The sequence below is a fragment of the Salvelinus alpinus genome, chromosome 14 (assembly GCF_045679555.1).
Source record: "Salvelinus alpinus chromosome 14, SLU_Salpinus.1, whole genome shotgun sequence".
NCBI lineage: Eukaryota > Metazoa > Chordata > Actinopteri > Salmoniformes > Salmonidae > Salvelinus > Salvelinus alpinus.
Window position 1 is genome coordinate 5,781,644 of NC_092099.1, and position 7,658 is coordinate 5,789,301.

Consider the following 7,658-nt stretch of genomic DNA (forward strand, 5'->3'; position numbering starts at 1 on the left):
TTTGAAATTGTGGGTTGGAAGGGGGGTTAAGGGTCATGGCGAAGACTGGGTACAGGCCAGATACATAAACTCACCTGCCAAGGACTACTCTTCCCAAAATGGAAAGTGATAGCATTGGAAGGGGGGTTAAGGGTCATCGTGGGTTGGAAGGGGGGTTAAGGGTCATGGCGAAAGACTAGGTACAGGCCAGATACATAAACTCACCTACCAAGGACTACTCTTCCCAAAATGGAAAGTGATAGCATGCAAATGACTTACACACACTTGGCATGGTGTGTCAAACCTAACTAAATTGACCCATATGGTAAGGATCTACAGTGGGGAGAACAAGTATTTGATACACTGCTGATTTTGCAGGTTTTCCTACTTACAAAGCATGTAGAGGTCTGTAATTTTTATCAAAGGTACACTTCAACTGTGAGAGACGGAATCTAAAACAAAAATCCAGAAAATCACATTGTATGATTTTTAAGTAATTAATTTGCATTTTATTGCATGACATAAGTATTTGATACATCAGAAAAGCAGAACTTAATATTTGGTACAGAAACCTTTGTTTGCAATTACAGAGATCATACGTTTCCTGTAGTTCTTGACTAGGTTTGCACACACTGCAGCAGGGATTTTGGCCCACTCCTCCCTACAGATCTTCTCCAGATCCTTCAGGTTTCGGGGCTGTCGCTGGGCAATACGGACTTTCAGCTCCCTCCAAAGATTTTCTATTGGGTTCAGGTCTGGAGACTGGCTAGGCCACTCCAGGACCTTGAGATGCTTCTTACGGAGCCACTCCTTAGTTGCCATGGCTGTGTGCTTCGTGTCGTTGTCATGCTGGAAGACCCAGCCACGACCCATCTTCAATGCTCTTACTGAGGGAAGGAGGTTGTTGGCCAAGATCTCGCGATACATGGCCCCATCCATCCTCCCCTCAATACGGTGCAGTCGTCCTGTCCCCTTTGCAGAAAAGCATCCCCAAAGAATGATGTTTCCACCTCCATGCTTCACGGTTGGGATGGTGTTCTTGGGGTTGTACTCATACTTCTTCTTCCTCCAAACACGGCGAGTGGAGTTAGACCAAAAAGCTCTATTTTTGTCTCATCAGACCACATGACCTTCTCCCATTCCTCCTCTGGATCATCCAGATGGTCATTGGCAAACTTCAGACAGGCCTGGACATGCACTGGCTTAAGCAGGGGGACCTTGCGTGCGCTGCAGGATTTTAATCCATGACGGCGTAGTGTGTTACTAATGGTTTTCTTTGAGACTGTGGTCCCAGCTCTCTTCAGGTCATTGACCAGGTCCTGCCGTGTAGTTCTGGGCTGATCCCTCACCTTCCTCATGATCATTGATGCCCCACGAGGTGAAATCTTGCATGGAGCCCCAGACCGAGGGTGATTGACCGTCATCTTGAACTTCTTCCATTTTCTAATAATTGCGCCAACAGTTGTTTCCTTCTCACCAAGCTGCTTGCCTATTGTCCTGTAGCCCATCCCAGCCTTGTGCAGGTCTACAATTTTATCCCTGATGTCCTTACACAGCTCTCTGGTCTTGGCCATTGTGGAGAGGTTGGAATCTGTTTGATTGTGTGTGGACAGGTGTCTTTTATACAGGTAACGAGTTCAAACAGGTGCAGTTAATACAGGTAATGAGTGGAGAACAGGAGGGCTTCTTAAAGAAAAACTAACAGGTCTGTGAGAGCCGGAATTCTTACTGGTTGGTAGGTGATCAAATACTTATGTCATGCAATAAAATGCAAATTAATTATTTAAAAATCATACAATGTGATTTTCTGGATTTTTGTTTTAGATTCCGTCTCTCACAGTTGAAGTGTACCTATGATAAAAATTACAGACCTCTACATGCTTTGTAAGTAGGAAAACCTGCAAAATCGGCAGTGTATCAAATACTTGTTCTCCCCACTGTATATGAATCATATAATGATTCGTATATGGGTACACCTGAAACATGTCTTCTAAGAAGTAGTCCACATTCATACAAAGGCATAATATAAGAACCATAACTGTTTTACTTACATGTTGTCACATATACAGTGTATGTGAGAAACACAAGAATCATGTGTGTTTTCTTCTAAGAAGTAGGCCATAGATTTACTTATAACATTTCATTAAATCTTTGTGTGTGTGTTCGCTGTGGGCTTCATGTTCAACTCATTAAAAAAACGGATTTGAATTCACACTCACTGTACGGGAGCATTGTTTTACCATAAACATCTCGGAATAGTCAAGACTAATTGAATTACCCTGAGACTACTATACAGCAAATGTACACATCAAGGTTATTAGAGTAAACTAAAACTGAAACTAAAATAAAAACGAATCATGAAAAAAATATTTATTAAAGTGAAATAAAATAATTAACAAACCCGTTTGAAAAAGTAAAACTATACTGGGAATTATGATCCGTTTATTTACAGTATATATGTTATTCTACATTTTGGGAAAAAAATCTAATGGGGTTTTCAAACTTTTATTTCATATGTGGTTTTCAAGCTTCTGAATCTGACAGGTCACATTGAGATTGACTTGTATTTAAAGGTAGACTCAGCGAGATGACGTTGCCATGAGTAGCACCACAGACATTGGTCGCATTTCCCTACTCAGACGTTGCATAAGTCATCCAATGGTTGCGTGCCACCGTCTTCGACTGTGCAGTCGGGCACCAGATTGCAATAACATGTCGGTAGTGTTACTCTACTCCGATGTTGCTCATGCTTTCCAGATCTTACAACGCCCGGATAGGTGTTTTAATTATCAGCTAACCACATCATATGGTATAGCAGTCTGGTACCTTACTGCACAGTTGATGACATGGCACACAACCATTGGTTGACGCATGCAACGTCTGAGCAGAGGAACACCACCATGACGTGCTTAGCTGATACGTAAAATGACTATCCAGGCGTTGTAAGATCTGGCACACGTCAGGAACATCTGAGCAGAGTAACAGTGAGATGAGCTTGATGCAATACTTTGTCCTCAAACAGTCACACAGTATCTGTGAATGTACACGGGTGCACTTCACGCTGCTACAATGTGACAGCTATGGGACCAGAACAGTTGAGAAGTTTAGCCTCGCGCTTCAACGCTCCTGGTTGTTGCAGAAATTGACCCACTTCTAGTGTTTACTTCCTGCGTCTACGGCATCTCGCTGAGTCTACCTTTCAACCGAACCTGTGACCTGATCCATCACCTTATGCATTAGTGCTCCACAGTGGCAAGAAGTTACATCCCAAAAAAACACTAACGTCTCCTAGCCTACCACGCAAAGGCAACTTTCTGTCCCCAATACTAAAACAAAAACTGAAACTAAACAAGAACTAGTAAATCATATCTGACAACTAACAAACTAAACCGAATTTCAAATAAAAATCTTCAAACTTCAAAAAACCAAATACAATAACACAAACCTTGGTACACATCACATGAGACAGGGAGGTGTCTCATTTGTATTCTGTCAATCTGGTTATCCTAACCATCTCCATTTAAAATCGAACATTTGCGGAACTACTGAATTTGATCACTGTAAAAGGACAGTAAGAGTATGTGTGTATTATACACTATATATACAAACGTATGTGGACACCACTTCAAATTAATGGATTGGGCTATTTCAGCCACACCCGTTGCTGACAGGTATATAAAATCAAGCACACAGCCATGCAATCTCCACAGACAAACATTGGCAGTAGAATGGCCTTACTGAAGAGCTCAGTGACGTTCAACGTGGCATGGTCATAGGATGCCACCTTTCCAACAAGTCAGTTCGTAAAATGTCTGCCTTGCTAGAGCTGCCCCGGTCAACTGTAAGTGCTGTTATTGTGAAGTGGAAATGTTTAGGAGCAACAACGGCTGAGCTGCAAAGGGGTAGGCCACACAAACTCACAGAACTGGACCACCGAGTGCTGAAGCGCGTTACACGTAAAAATCATCTGTCCTCGGTTGCAACACTCACTAACAAGTTCCAAACTGCCTCTGCAAGCAACTTCAGCACAATAACTGTTCTTCGGGAGCTTCATGAAATGGGTTTTCATGGCCGAGTAGCCAAGCCTAAAATCACCATCCGCAATGCCAAGCGTCGGCTGGAGTGGTGGTAATTGCGCCGCCATTGGACTGGACCATTAGAAATGCGTTCTCTGGAGTGATGAATCACGCTTTACCACCACGCAGTCCAAAGGACGAATCTGGGTTTGGCGGATGCCAGGTGAACGCTAAACTGCCCAAATGCGTAGTGCCAACTGTAAAGTTTGGTGGAGGAGGAATAATGGTCTGGCGCTGTTTTTCATGGTTCGGGCTAGGCCCCTTAGTTCCAGTGAAGGGACATTTTAAAGATACAGCATACAATGACATTGTAGACGATTCTGTGCTTCCAACTTTGTGGCAACAGTTTGGGGAAGGCCCTTTTCTGTTTCAGCACCCCCCCCCCCCCCCGTGGCACAAAGCGAGGTCCATAACAGAAATAGTTTGTCGAGGTTGGTGTGAAATAATTTTACTGGCCTGCATAGAGCCCTGACGTCAACCCCATCGAACACCTTTGGGATGAATTGGAACGCCGACTGAGAGCCAGGCCTAATCGCCCAACATCAGTGCCCGACCTCACTCATGCTCTTGTGGCTGAATGGAAACGAAGTTCAAAACATAGAGTGGAAAGCCTTCCCAGAAGAGTGGGGGCTGTTATATCATATTAATGCACATGATTTTGCAATGAGATGTTCTACGAGCAGGTGTCCACATACCATTGGCCGCATAGTATAGCGTCTTAAGGCTTAACAGGAAAGTCAGCATAAATAGTCTGTCATCTCTGAGCGGTGTTACATCTCGAACAGGAAACAGTGGCGGAAGTCAGTGAAAGGTTAGAGGGTCTGTGTTCTTAGGCCTTTGCTTGTGGTTTTGTATCATAACTACAGTACATTGTTTATAGTATCTTCTGTTATGACCAAACATGATCTTAATCTCCTCAAAGTAACCATTTAAAAATGCTAAACAAAATGCTCCATGTAACGATATAATAATCAAGGGGAGGCGCTATAATACAGGAAATTACAAGTATTCTCTTCTTCTGAGCTGCTGTTTCATAGCACGACCAGATAGTGGCAGTGTAAATGTACCACAGAAAATGACAATAGAGCCACATGTCCAGCACAAGGAAAATGTAAGGAATTTCAATAGAAATAGATGACAATCCTGTTCAAAGACTGAAATTATCCAACTTGTTCAATCTTTTTTAATCAATGCTTACAATGCTTAATATTTCATACCAAAAAGGCCATTATTTCAACACACGTGTAGTACAGTATGTCCAAACATTGATCTGGCTACAGCTCAATTAATTTGTGTGGAGAAGTCCAAGCATGTCAGGAAGTTTTAAGCAACATTTTGGTTGAAAATATGACGTCATGGTCAGGTTTTATACCGATTGCAAAATCTAGTTTTATTTTGCATTTCCACATGACCAGACACATGTTTTTCTTCAATGACAAGACAAATGTTTTAAATTAACTTGAGATACGGAATAGTGGAAGTTAACCAATATATTACTTTACCAGGCATCTTAATGTAGCAAGGAAAATACATTGGTTGTACAGTAAGTTGGTTATCTAATGTAGCTTCAACCAGAAAAAACTATTAAAGACAGAAAATTACATCATTATGACATCCCATGCCAAATTTGGCTCACTGGGAAATAGAACCAAAGATAGACCATTACAGAATACAGGGTAGCCTACAGTGATGGAAATAATGAAACAGAAGAATAGTGTAGGGGGGGACATTGTACAAAACATTCAGAAATGTCATGAACAAAGATACATGCTGTATATGATGCAGATAAGAAAATACATCAAATGTGTTTCTATTTCACATTTCTATTATACTGTATACTGCACCACATTAAGGGCAGATGGAATGGCGTTTCCATGTGGGTTTATTATACTATGCCCAAATCCTAGACAAACGGCAATTTTGCAGTAAACATTAAAATGTCCATATTGATGAATGTCATTTAAAGGAATAGATTACCCAAATTAGAAATGTACTTGCTTTTTAATTGATAATATGCAAGTCCTGTATTGACCCTGAGAGTCAGTGGCCAATTGCTTACAGGTAGCATTAACATGGTTGTAATCAAGACAATGGCCGAAACGACCTAAGTCGGTATCTTGAGGGTTAACAGCTCATGTCATGAATGTAATGTTAGTCACTGTATGACTGAATATCATTCATCCTGGTGATTATCCTGGGCCCTGTAGTAGTCTATATGAGTACACACAGGTCTCTTTCAGCCTCGAAATGACATCGCAGACCTGAATATCCACAGACCTCATTTTACTTAGCAAGGGGCTGTTTTAATCCCCAGTCACGGATACTGTGAAGCATCGTCTCATTAGAACTGGAGTTTGTTCGGTCATTCAACATGATAGCTACGTGACAATCAATGCTAATAGCCTCTCGCTTCATACTCTTTGTGTGGGAAGTCACTCCGCTATTTATGGTAATAGCACATCGCTGAATCTGTCTTAAAAGGTGCAATACTTAGAAATCGCTCCGCCCTTTCCCAGTTGCTAAAATTGTAATAGTCCGCCTAGTTTCAGGCAATGTATAGTATAGAGAATCATTGCACCATCTAAACCGCTGTGAAATATCTTTTCAATACCCCAAAATATTGTATTTTCAGCTGTTAGAAGCTGGTCTTCAAAACCGAAAGCAAAAGACACAAAAACAAAATGTAAGAACGGGAAGCATAGAAAAACTTGCTTTCAATGAGAATGACAGATCTATAACTCACATCTATGTGAATTTGGTTGAGTTGCCCAAAAAGTTACATATTGCCACTTTAATCCAGATATATTACACAGCGAATTTTGGGTACTGTAGTTCACCACACTATGATATGTTTATAGGCCACACTAATACAGCCTTTGGTGGTGTTTTAGGTCAACTATATGCAGTTGGGCATCAGATTGCTTGATTATATGATGTGGTTGGCTGATATGTTAAACACCTATCTAGGCATTGTGAGGTCTGGAAAGCATCCTTGAGGATGACTCACTGAAGAGGTAAAAAACATATAATTTTACTCTTAGAAAACAGGCACAGTTTGGGCTAAACAGTTATATTAGTTACATACTGTATCCTCATGTGTGATGTCTCCAAACTTTCCTTATAACAATGTCCAGGAGAAGGTGGAGATTAGTTATGTAGATATTATGTAAACAGTGCAAATTAAGTGTTACATGTGATACCTGCAATCTGCAGTGTTCCAAATTAGTTTTTGAATGACAGTCGCATCCTGTCAAATTAAAATGTTACAGATTTTTGGTGCAATGCCCGGGTTGTGCTGCAATTGTAAAATATAGGCCATGGCCAAGTGGTTGATTGAACTTGCCTATAATAAGAATTTGTTCTTAATTGACTTACCTAAATAAATAAAGTTGGGGAAAAATGGAATCAATGGAATCCCAGTGAGCAAAACTGGTTGAAAATATATAATTTAAACTGCAAAACTGGCTGAAATTAGGACTTTTCAAACAGTTTTGCTAACTGGGATAGTCCTGTAGTGCAAACCCCACCCATCTGGCACTCCAGACAGGCTCAATCAAACACTCAAACTATTTCAAGAAAATAAATACTATTTGAACCCAGGTC